Raw genomic sequence first — 11,397 nt, 5'->3', positions numbered from 1 at the left:
TCCCATAATAGGGACTGAAGCCATAGTAATTCTGTTGTGGAGTTAGCTAATGAGCGAAAGTCGGCTTCGATGCTAGAACGGGCAATGGTAGCCTATTTCTTCGCACTCCAAGAGATTAAATGAGATCCAAGAAAAATACCATAAGCACCAATAGATCGATAGTCATCAAGGCAACTGACCCGATCAATATCTAAAAAAGCAACTAAATACCTAAGAGAATTAGATGCAAAAAATAGTCCATGCTCAATTGTCCCTTTAAGATAACACAATGCGTTTCATTGTCGTCCAATGATTACTGGTCAGTTCAGAAGGAATTGACAAGCTTTGTTCACTACAAATGCCACATCTAGACGTGTAAGTGTAACATACTACAGGGCTCTAACAATGCTACGATACTAAGTAGGATCAGGAAGCGGGTTTCCCTGAAATTTAGACAATCCAGATATGGGAGTCATAGGCGTGGTCAAAGGTTTAGAGCCTGCCAAATTAGTCTTTTGTAGAAGATCCAAAATGTAACGCCTCTGAAAAAGAAACAATCCAGTTTGTCACAATGAGCTTTTACTCCAAGAAAATAGTGTAGAGATCTAAGATCTTTAAGAGAGAAACTCCAAAACAAATCCAAAATAAATTGAGAAACATGGACAATAGAAGAACTAGTAACAATAATATCATCAACATAAGATAAAATATATAGAGAAATATTGTTTTTGGTGTAGATGAAGAGAGAGGGATCACACTAAGAGCTTCTGAAGCCAAGATTATGAAGTCTGTTAATGAGTTAAGAGAACCAAGTTTGAGGGGATTGACAAAGACCATAGAGAAACTTTTTAAACTTGCAAACATAATCTAAATGTGCCTGATCTTCAAAACCCTGAGGCTGTTTCATATAAATATTTTCTTGAATAAATCTATTCAAGAAGGCATTGCGAATATCTACTTGCTTAATGTCCTACCCTTGTGAGGTGGCCAAAGATAAAACCGTATGAACAGTGGTTGGCTTAACAACAGAGTTGAAAGTATCATTGAAGTTAACACCAAGAACTTGAGAGAAACCCTGATCTACTAGTCTGGCTTTATATCGTTCCACAAAACCATCAAGTTTTCTCTTAATTTTGTACACCCACTTAGAACCAACAACATTTATAGAAGAGTCATTAGGAACAAACTGCCACGTGCCATTCTGTATGAGAGCATGAAATTCAAATGCCATAGCAGTGCACTAGTGTGTAGACTTGGATGCCTGAGAATAGAAAGTTAGTTCTGCATCATTCGGACTACCATCTACAAGTAGCCCTTCAGGTAAGGGATACCTAGTGGCAGTTTGTGCATGGGGGGGACTCATGGAACGGGTAGTCATAGAATGTGTCCATACAGTCGGAGTAGGAACAACAAGTGTGGTACCGAGAATATCTTGAATCGATTGCGTTCTCTATCATGGCTGAGCTGTTTGATTATCATTATGAGACAAAAACACATTGGTATTAGTGGAAGATGAACTTACAGTTATACATTGTTCAAGAAATGGAGTCATGAAAGGAGATCATTCTCTTGTGCATTAGTGATTGAAAGAACAGGTAGTAGGGTGATTGGCGCTGTGAGCGTCGAAAAAACAACTCACTTATCTTATAGGCCGAAAATGGAATCGCCACCTATCAATAGGGGTGTTCACGGGTTGGGTTGGGTTGATTTATTGGGGTTTTTCCAACCAACCCGACTTGGTCGGGTTACCTGAGGTGGAAACCAAAACCGACTCACTGATAGGCCAAACCGACCTAGTCGATTTGAGTCAGGTTGGGTCGATTTGGGTCGGTTTCGGTTTTGCTCCTTTACAAAAGGACACTTAATTGAATTCTAATTGTAATTGCCTAATGGGTTGCCTATTTGGTGTAAAAGACTATAGAAAGTAAGAAACTATAATAAATTGCCTATTCTAATTATAATTGCCTAAGCCTTCTAGTTCTAGTAGAAGACTACTTATAGTTAAGTAAGAAACCACTCAAACTAGGAACTACCGAACTAGAGTTCGATTTGGGTCGGGTTGGTTTCAGTTTTCACACAAGAAAACTGAAACCGACCCGATATATCGATTTTCATATTTGCCCAACCCAAAACTGACCGATACTAATGAAAACCCGACCAACTCGGGTTGGATCAATCCAGGTGGATCGGTTTGGTCGAGTTGCGCATTCTTATGAACAGCCCTACCTATCAACTTGAAAAATGGATGTGAGGGGACTTTCAAAAACGATTTTCAGAAATTATTTCGTTTTAATAGTGACTCCAATATCCCTAAACACCAACTAACTAGTTTTAATAAGCCTTGAATGGGAGAGAGGGAACGGATTAGACACCCCTCTCTTGAGTCCGATAGGTGGGGCCCACGTGTTAATAACCTACACAAACATGCTCATAAGAAAACAGTGAAGAAGCCAAGCCCAAGAACCAATCGGCATAAAGGAAAGAGAAATCACAAAATAAAATGGCTTAATTCGGGGCTGGAGACATTGAGAGATTACAAGAGCTTACAGATCTAGTTCATCTTCAGCTCTTTCCCTCTCAACCTCGATTAATCCATGGCAAAATACGGCACAAATGAGGCAATGCTAAGAAATAAATAAAATAAAACAAATGAAAGCAGGGGAAATGATCTAGAACCTGATCGGGATTTCGGCCTCACAATGGATTGATGAAACGGGGGAAGACAGAACTGCTCTGATTGAGTTGCCTAGATGAAGATTTCGCCCAGTAGCTCTGATTGAGTTGCCTACATGACGATTTCGCCTGATACCGGGAAAGGAGAAAATCCCAGTAATTTCCGATGTGTTCTCCTACCACTGAGTTTCCTCGTCGGTGCTTGATGCTTCTGTACTGTACGTGTACGAATAGACGAAGGTTTCGGATTGAGATTTCGGCCTTGGTTCAATCGGTGTCGCACGGAGAATTCCAGATGAGCTCCGACTTCAGATTAGTCGTCCTTGGGGATGAAGGCTGAAGAATCGAAAGAGGAAAGTATATTCTGATCTGGGATTTTGGCCTGAACTCTGCAGATGCTGCCATAAGGAGATTGAACTTGAACGAAGAAGTCTGAGGGACGTGACTGATAGTTTACCGAGAGGGAGTGGCAGGTTTTGAAGAAGAGAGAGGAGGACGACTAATCTGTTGCTTCTATTTAGTCGGTGAGGAGGACGCCAAATAGGGGACCTGCGACGGGTTTTAGAGAACCAGGATGCTCAAGGAGGTTCTGTGTGTGTGGAAACAGGAGGCGGAAGAGAAGAGAGAGAGAGAGAGAGAGAGATTTGATGGGAAAACAAGAGAGAAAGAAAGAGAGAGGGAGAGAGGAAGAGAGGGGACGGGCGGATCTACCGCCGCTGTAACTCGCAGCGGTGGTGACGAAGCGGAGAACAGATTTCGGCGGATCCGAGAAGAAGAAGATGAAGGAGAAGGAGAAGGAGAAGAAGAAGAAGAAGAAGAAGAGGAGAGGAGGAGAGAAGAGTGGAAGGTCGGAAGTGGGGGTGCAGCCGCTCTTCTGGGTTGGGTTCGAACAGGGGAGGGAAGAGGAATCGTCGATGGAAGGAAGAGAGTGAACCGTGCCCCCTTCAGCTGAAGAACATAGATTTGGTTAATATTAGGGCACAGGGGCACTTTCGTAATTTTTGGAAGTTGGGAGTATTTTTGTAATTTTGGAAAAGCTGGGTCAAACCGGGTCTAAAGGGGGTTAGACCGGATTTTTGGTTCAATGGTGGAGATTTTTGGGTCACAAAATGGAGGGTTGAGATGGGTTTGATGGTTAAGAAGGGTTTCGATGCGAAAGGGTTAGTATGATTTGCCGAAATAGAATCTTTTTGGATGAAGAGGCAAATGGGGGTAGTTTTGAATGAATCTTATAAGGCGGGGTTTTTGGACATTTTGGATTGATTGGCGGGGTCAGATTGGCCCGAATGGGCCCGGATTAGACTGATCTAGAAAGGGTTTGATTCGGTTAATTTAGGACTTCGAAATAGAATCTGTGTAATGAAGTTACAAACAAAGGCCGTTTTGGGTGAAATTTCATGGGGTAGGATTTTTGGACAATTTGAGGTAATTTGTAAGGTTAGATTGAGCCAAATGGGCCTAGATCGGGCATATTTGGAATCTAGTCAATTTGGAGCCTCGAAATGGAATATTTGTGTTCGAGGGTAAATGAAGGTGTTTTGGTCTGGAATTTCATATGTAGGGGTTTTTTGGTATTCTGGGATGATTGAAAAAGTTTGAATGGTCTAGATGTGTTCGGATCAATTGGATATAGGTTGTGGATGTGAGAACGATCGAAATGGAATCTTTATTTGATGGACGGGTGAACGAAGGGATCTGATGTTCAAATTTCATGGGTAGGTGTTTTGGGATGTCCCTAGTCTTATGTTGTGTATGATTTAATGGTTGAGATGTAAGCGAGGGTCGATCAATGTCATCGGATATGTATCGGGCAGGTTTAACGATGGATCTGAGGGCTTTCGGGGTGAAATTTGGGTTTTCTGGGTTTTTGGGTGTATCAGAGAGGTCAGAAGGGTCTAATCGGATGTTTGGGTTGAATTGGAGGCTCAGGCAGCAGACCGAGCAAAAATCGGGTGCTGTTAGGCGTCAAATTCAGAGGTTTAGAAAAATTTCTCTTGAGAGAGTCCCGAAAACTATTTCTTATAAAAAACCACATGTCTTGCAATAATTTCCTGTGAAGTAACTGGATTATAGCACTTATACCCTTTATGGGAGGAACTATATCTAACAAAAATGCATCTAACAGATTTATAGTCCATCTTGTGCTTGTTATATGGCTGAATGAAAGGATAGTAAACACAACCAAACTTCGTAATATAGAATAATCAGGTTTTCAACTAAACAACTTTTCATAAGGCGAGAGATTACCAAGTGTTGGAGTTGGCAAACGGTTAATGAGAAACACTACAGTTTCTACTGCTTCAACCTAAAAGGATTTGGAGAGAAAGGAGGACACCAGTAGAGAGAGGGTGGACTAAATATAAGCCAATGTTTCCTTTTAGCATTTTCGTTCTACTCATGAGTATAAGGACAACTAGCCCTGTGTGAAATTCCTTCACTATCTAAGAAGGGGGATAATTTTTGAAACTCTCCTCCCTAATCACTTTAAAACAACTTAATTTTAGTGAAAAATAGATTTTCAGCATGCCTCTTAAATTTAACAAAAGCATCAAACACATCTGATTTCATTTCAAGTGGATAAATCCAAGAAAACTTTGAATAGGCATCAATAAACAAAACATAATATTTATAGCCTTTTGTAGACAAAACCGGGGCAGGTCCCCACACATCTGAAAAAGTTAACTCTAGAGGCTAAGAGACATTACTAGAAGAAGTTGACAAATTTAAACGATGTGCTTTGCTTAATTGGCAAGCCTCACAAACCAATTGTTCATTTACATGTCCTGAATAAGGTAAACCAAATTTAGAAATTACTAATTTAACTATTTTAAAGGATGCATGCCTAAGCGATGATGCCAATCCTAGAAAGAGGCTCTTTCTCTAACAAGTGCTTCAACTAATTTTTCTCTGTCATCATTCATCAATGGCTCCCGAGAACTGATTGAGTCCATCTCTACTAGGTCCTCTGAGTAAAATTCTCCCTGTACGATCCTTCAATAAAAAGAAATCTGAGTGAAATTAAAATACTAAATTATTATCACTTGTAAATTTGCTAACAGAGATAAAATTCTTCATCAGGGCAGGAACATGATAAATATTTTTTAGATTAAACTGATAATGATCATACTTTAATGAAGAAGAACTAATACTCTTGATTGTCATACCTTCACCATTACCAACTTTCACTTGGTCCGTACCAAAAAATTCAGACTTATTTTGTAAGTTATTAGCATCTGGATGTAATGATTTGCTCCACTATTATGGTACCAAGCAGGATCGAAATTAGTTGTTGAGCCATTGTAGGAAGACATACCACTATGAAACGCAGCCACATAATCTGAAGAAGTATGGTTATGTTCTCCTTGGTACGAGTGGTCGTACCGTTTGTAGCACTTGAGTGCATCATGGCTAGGTTTGTTACATGCCTAGCAAATAATTGTATTACCTCTTCCTCAACTTTGTCCTTGTCTAGACTAATTGCCACGCCCCTTGCCTTTCCCGCGACTATAGATCCCTTTGTTATTCTGAAATTGAGAATTATTATTGTTATTCTTTCCATTGTTATTTGTAGCTATATTGGCATTGAGAGCTTTACTAGAAACATTATGCTGAACAATCCAAGATTCATGGTTAAGCAGTAGACCAAGAACATCATTGATGCCTAACTGATCAGCATCAGTTCTACTAGTAATAGTAGTGATGAGAGGTTCATATTCACTTCCTAGTCTAGATAGGATGTAAAGAACAAGGTCTTCCTTAGCTATCGGTTCAGAAACAACAAACAAATTGTCTACAATAGTTTTTGCATTTTGAACATACTCACTTATGGATAGATTACCTTTCTTAAGATTTTGTAATTGATGCCTTAGTTGTAGCACCCTAGATCGTGAGTGAGAAAAAAATTATCTTTCTAGGGCACTCTAGACTTCGGTTGTAGTAGATAGTCTAGCAACTTGGGCTAATTCGCCCTCTGTTAGAGATGCAACAAGCCAATTTAAAACAAGTTGGTCCAACTGTGCCCATGAATAATAGTTTGGGTTAAGGATTTTCTTACTACCATCATTGGGATCTGGAATTTCCTCTGGTGGTGCCTTGGATGATCCATCAATCAAGCCCATCAGTTTGTAGGCCCTAAGGACTGGTAGAACTTGAACCTTTCATAGAAGAAAATTTTCTCCATTCAGCTTGATGGTGAGATACGGTAATTGTTGCGCATGGAGTTCATGGCTACTATAGTAGTCATGTTCTAAAGATCCAAAGAGTTGGAGCTCATAGCTTCAAACAAATCATCAATGTGAGATGCCATAGGCTCTGATACCAAGATAAAGTTGTAGAAGAGAGAAAACAAAAAATAAAAGAATTATTGTATTGCTTGACCTGTCGACTAGGCTTAGATGAGTACAGTATATATACACAAAGATCAAAGAATAAATAAAGAAACTAAGAATATGATAGGTAGTTGCCTATGTACAAAGATTTCTAATTAATTCTTGCTAAGTCTTCATTGGTAACTAGAGGAGATCTATCATTGGTAGCTGCTAAAGATTTTTTATTAACAACTGCTATTCTAGACTAAGAGCCTCGTTTGGTAACTACCAGTCTTCTGAGAGCTTTCCTTAATGCACTACACTTAAACTTACCCTAATAAATGGAATGTCAAAAGTGAATTCACTTAAAAATTTTAAAATCCTATTTTTCCCTTTTAACATGTGAGAGTCATGAAACCTTTTTCATCTATTCATTACTTATATTTGCCGTTGAATCTTATAATCTTTTCCTTCTTGTAGATGTTGAAAAGTAGCTCAATAGTCAAAAGGATGGAAAACTATACAGTCCTAGATGGATAAACAAACTTTTGTAAAGTTGTAATGAGAGGTTATTATTGAAAGAAGGAGCATGGGAGTGCAGTACTTGACCATGGAGAGTGACTGAAAGGAGGTATATAGTTTTTTTTTTCCAAATATTGGCTCTAGTAATTGACAATGAAGGATTAATGCCCAAATGGATAAAATCATGCTATAGGAGCACCAGCGGTTTGCTTTTACCAATATCAACTTTGTGCAATCGTATAGCAGTTTTTTTTTTTTTCTACTCCTCTCCTATACTCTACAACCTAGAAGTTTGAACCACCTAAAATAGAGAGGCAATTTAATGATAAACTCACCAAATAGTTAGTGAGGTTTGATATTCAATATATAGGTTATGTAACGTATAGATGAAGGATACATGATAAGGTTTACAAGCAAGAAAGATGGATAAGAAGATACAACAACAAAGTCCAGTTAATTAGGACTTAACGGAGTTTGAGATCAGTTCAAACTTGGGTCTTTGTTTCTCTTGAGAAGCACACATGGACCTACTATCCTTATCAGCCCCCTTCAAGTGGACAAGGGAGGAACACATTGCCAATTTGTTTCTAAGCATTTCAAATCGAGAAGTGGAAAGCGGTTTGGTAAGGATGTCAATAGGTTGATCAACACTGAAAATGAATCGAACTAATAAGCTCTTATTCGCAACTTGCTCCTGTATAAAACGAAAGTCAATCTCAATGTGTTTGGTGCGGGCATGAATGACTAGATTAGAAGTAAGATAGGGGCACCAATATTGTCACACCAAAGAAAGGGTGAAGAAGAGGGGAGCAAAGAGAGCTCAATAAAAAGAAACTTCAACCAAAGCAATTCAACTGCTACATAAGCAAGGCTCCAGTACTCAGATTCAATGTTGGAATGAGATACTATGGTTTGTTTCTTAGAAGACCATGAGATTAAATTGGGACCTAAGAAGATGCAAAAGCCACCCTGAGAACACCTATCATCTGGGCTCCCAACCCAATTAGCATTGGAATACACATGAAGGCAAAGATAAGAGGAGGAAGCCAAACGCAGGCCATAATGAAGTGTGTGCTTTAAATAATGCAATATGTGTTTCATTGCAAGGCAATGTTTTGTAGTGGGATGATGCATAAATTGGCATACTTATTAACAACAAAGGAAATGTCAAGACGTGTAGTTGTCAAGTATTAGAGTGCCCCAAAAATACACTGTAAGAAGAAGCATCTGGTAGAGGCTCCCCAATATGTTGACTTAGCTTATAAGAGGACGCCATTAGAGAAGAAATTAGTTTTGTACCTTCCATATGAGCATTATATAGTAAATCAACAATATATTGGCTTTGAGAGAGAAATATACTAGAGGAAGAATGAAGCACTTCAACCCCAAGAAAGAAATGAAGCTCACCCAAATCCTTGATTGCAAAGGAGTCGTGCATAGATGCAATAAGAATATCAATTGCACAAGGGTTAGACCCTATAATGATGATATCATCAACATAAATCAAGACAAAGATAATTGTAGAGAAAGATGATAGTATAAAGAAAGACGAATCAGAGGTAGAGGATTTGAATCTAGCTAATAGCAAGAAGGACCTCAATTTATGAAACTAGGCTTCAGACGCTTGCTTTAAACCATATAAAGATTTATCGAGATGACAAACATAATGAGGGTATTGCTCATCTACGAAACCAGGGGTTGTTTCATAAAGACATCATTTGATAAATCATCATGTAAAAAAGCATTTTGTATATCAAGTTTCTTGAGCACCCAATTCTTAGAGAGAGCAATTGAGAGAACAACTCGAATTATAGCTGATTTAACATCTAGGGTAAAAGTTTCCACATAATCAAGTCCGGGTTGCCGAGTATACCCTTTTGCAATAAGGCATGCTTTATATAAGGCATTCTCATGGAACCATTAGGTTTGCGCTTGGTCCAAAAGACCCATGTGCAACTGATAACGTGCATGTCAGCACGAGGAGGTATAAGAACCGAAGTGTGATTCTTTTGAAGTACCTCAATCTTAACAATCATTGCATCATGCCAATGAGTACTGTTATTGGCTTGAGTAAAACTTGTAGGTTCACTAGTAGAGACATCTAAAGGGTAGAGAGAAGCAAGATAAAGCTTGGGTTTGAATATACTGGCTTTGCTTCTAGTGATCATATGATGAGAATTAACAATAATATCAAATGGGGGTATAACACTTACAAGTGCAAAAGAATCCATTGAAACTTCAATCTCAACGAGTCCATTCTATTTAGGAGTACTAGACCATGAGTAACAGTGAACAATCCCACATTGTTCTAGAAAGCCACAAAATTTTACATATTCTCCTCCTCCGTCAGATTGATGTACTTATTGTCATTTATTGTAAATGAATAAAAGTGCATAATTAATTCATGTGATTTGTTGTGTTTCTGTGTAATACCCTTAAATTGGACACTTATGAAACTTGTGTTAGTTTAAAATCTTCACAACCATTGGATAGATTTGGGGACATTTATCCTGCCAAGGCTGACACTGATGTGCCGCCAAGTTGGTTGGGGTGGTTTGTCTCAACTACCAGGGTGAGACCTGAGGTACATGTAGTGTGGGTTTTCTTGAAACTTTGAACCAAACCAAATTCTAGTATTGCCCTGGACCTTGGAGATAGATGAGCAAAACTGAAATGTTACACTTGATCCCTAAACTCAATTATGGCACTGCACTAGGTGTCGGATTGGGATGTCTTTGATATATCAATCAGTGAGTTCCTTAGAGGGGATCAAAACCTGTGTATGTTGGGACAATCTGAGAATTCACCTGAGTGGGTGATCATAGTGACAGAATCAGACCCTTTGTCGGACAAAGTGAACGATTTGAGAATGCACTCTCTTTGATAGAAACCTAAACTACCAGTAGTGGATTTCAAATGTGTTTGAAATTTGTTTTGCAAAATATATTTATATAGAGATACACACACACACACACACACACACACATATATTTATATATATATATATATATTTCAAATTGTTTGCAAAAGGTTTTAATTCTTGGGGTCAATGTGAGTAGAGACTGCATCACTATACCTTCCAGCCAAAGAAAAGGTCATCTCTTGTCCAGTAATGTTTGATCATTAAGGCCTAAGAGGTTAAGTATAAGGCCATTGAGGTTAATACTTGAGGGGCTAATCTTGAGTTTTCATATGGTGGTTGGCCCCAATGACCATTTTATTTAAATGTTGGGCCCATTAAGAGCCCATTGTGATGGACTTATGAGTTCACTGTGTCCTACAATGAATTCGGCCAGGTCTTGTAACAGAGGCTGGGCTGAACCCATGTAGCTGATGTATAAGTCAATGCTAGGGTCTATGCCATACAAAGAGAGCTAAGTTAACCAGCATGTTAAAGGGCAAGTGAGTTATGTGACTTAATGGGCCTAAAGCTCATTTTGAATTGGGCTTAAGTCAGTTAATTAAAAGGGGGCGAGATCTGATTTATAACCCGATCAAGATTAGATGAAGGATAAGATAAGTCTTATCCATTGAAGAGTCCAGATCTAAATATCAGATTTGGATCAAGAAACTTTCTCCTAATTTGATTAGGAGGTTGATCCAAAGAAGGCTATAAATAGGGGACGAATTCCTCAGTTTAGAGACACCCAACAACTTATAGAATTCTCCCTAATTCTTGTCACCCCTACCCAGTTCGATCTCCACCTTGGAGCTGATCAAGAAAGGTTTTTGATATTATTTTGCTGGAAGAAACAATTTTAAGTCATGCTCACCAGCCATTGTTCGATTATTGTTGAAGAATTTAGGTTCTTGCTGAAGAACCATCCTACTGATCCTGCCTCACCATATGCTATGTCATCTTGAGTGGAGGCGGGTTTTGGTCTTCTCTTTGGGTGTGAATACCTACATTGGGAGT

The 11,397-nt window shown here is 38.9% G+C and overlaps 1 long non-coding RNA gene across 1 annotated transcript; it reads right to left on the bottom strand.

Moving 5' to 3' along the window:
* Nucleotides 1-228: 228 nt before the first annotated feature.
* LOC148844104 (uncharacterized) lies at nt 229-3,602 on the bottom strand. Its single transcript, XR_016103217.1, has 2 exons — nt 2,656-3,602; nt 229-521 (listed from the first exon to the last, which is right to left on the bottom strand). It is a non-coding gene; the product is annotated as an uncharacterized LOC148844104 (long non-coding RNA).
* Between the last annotated feature and the right edge of the window lie 7,795 nt (nt 3,603-11,397).

This window comes from Nelumbo lutea, chromosome 8, assembly GCF_056320005.1.
Source record: "Nelumbo lutea isolate HS-2025 chromosome 8, American lotus-T2T, whole genome shotgun sequence".
In the NCBI taxonomy this organism is placed as follows: Eukaryota; Viridiplantae; Streptophyta; class Magnoliopsida; order Proteales; family Nelumbonaceae; genus Nelumbo; species Nelumbo lutea.
The sequence above is the reverse complement of the archived record's forward strand: the minus strand, read 5'-3'. Positions and strand labels throughout refer to the sequence as shown.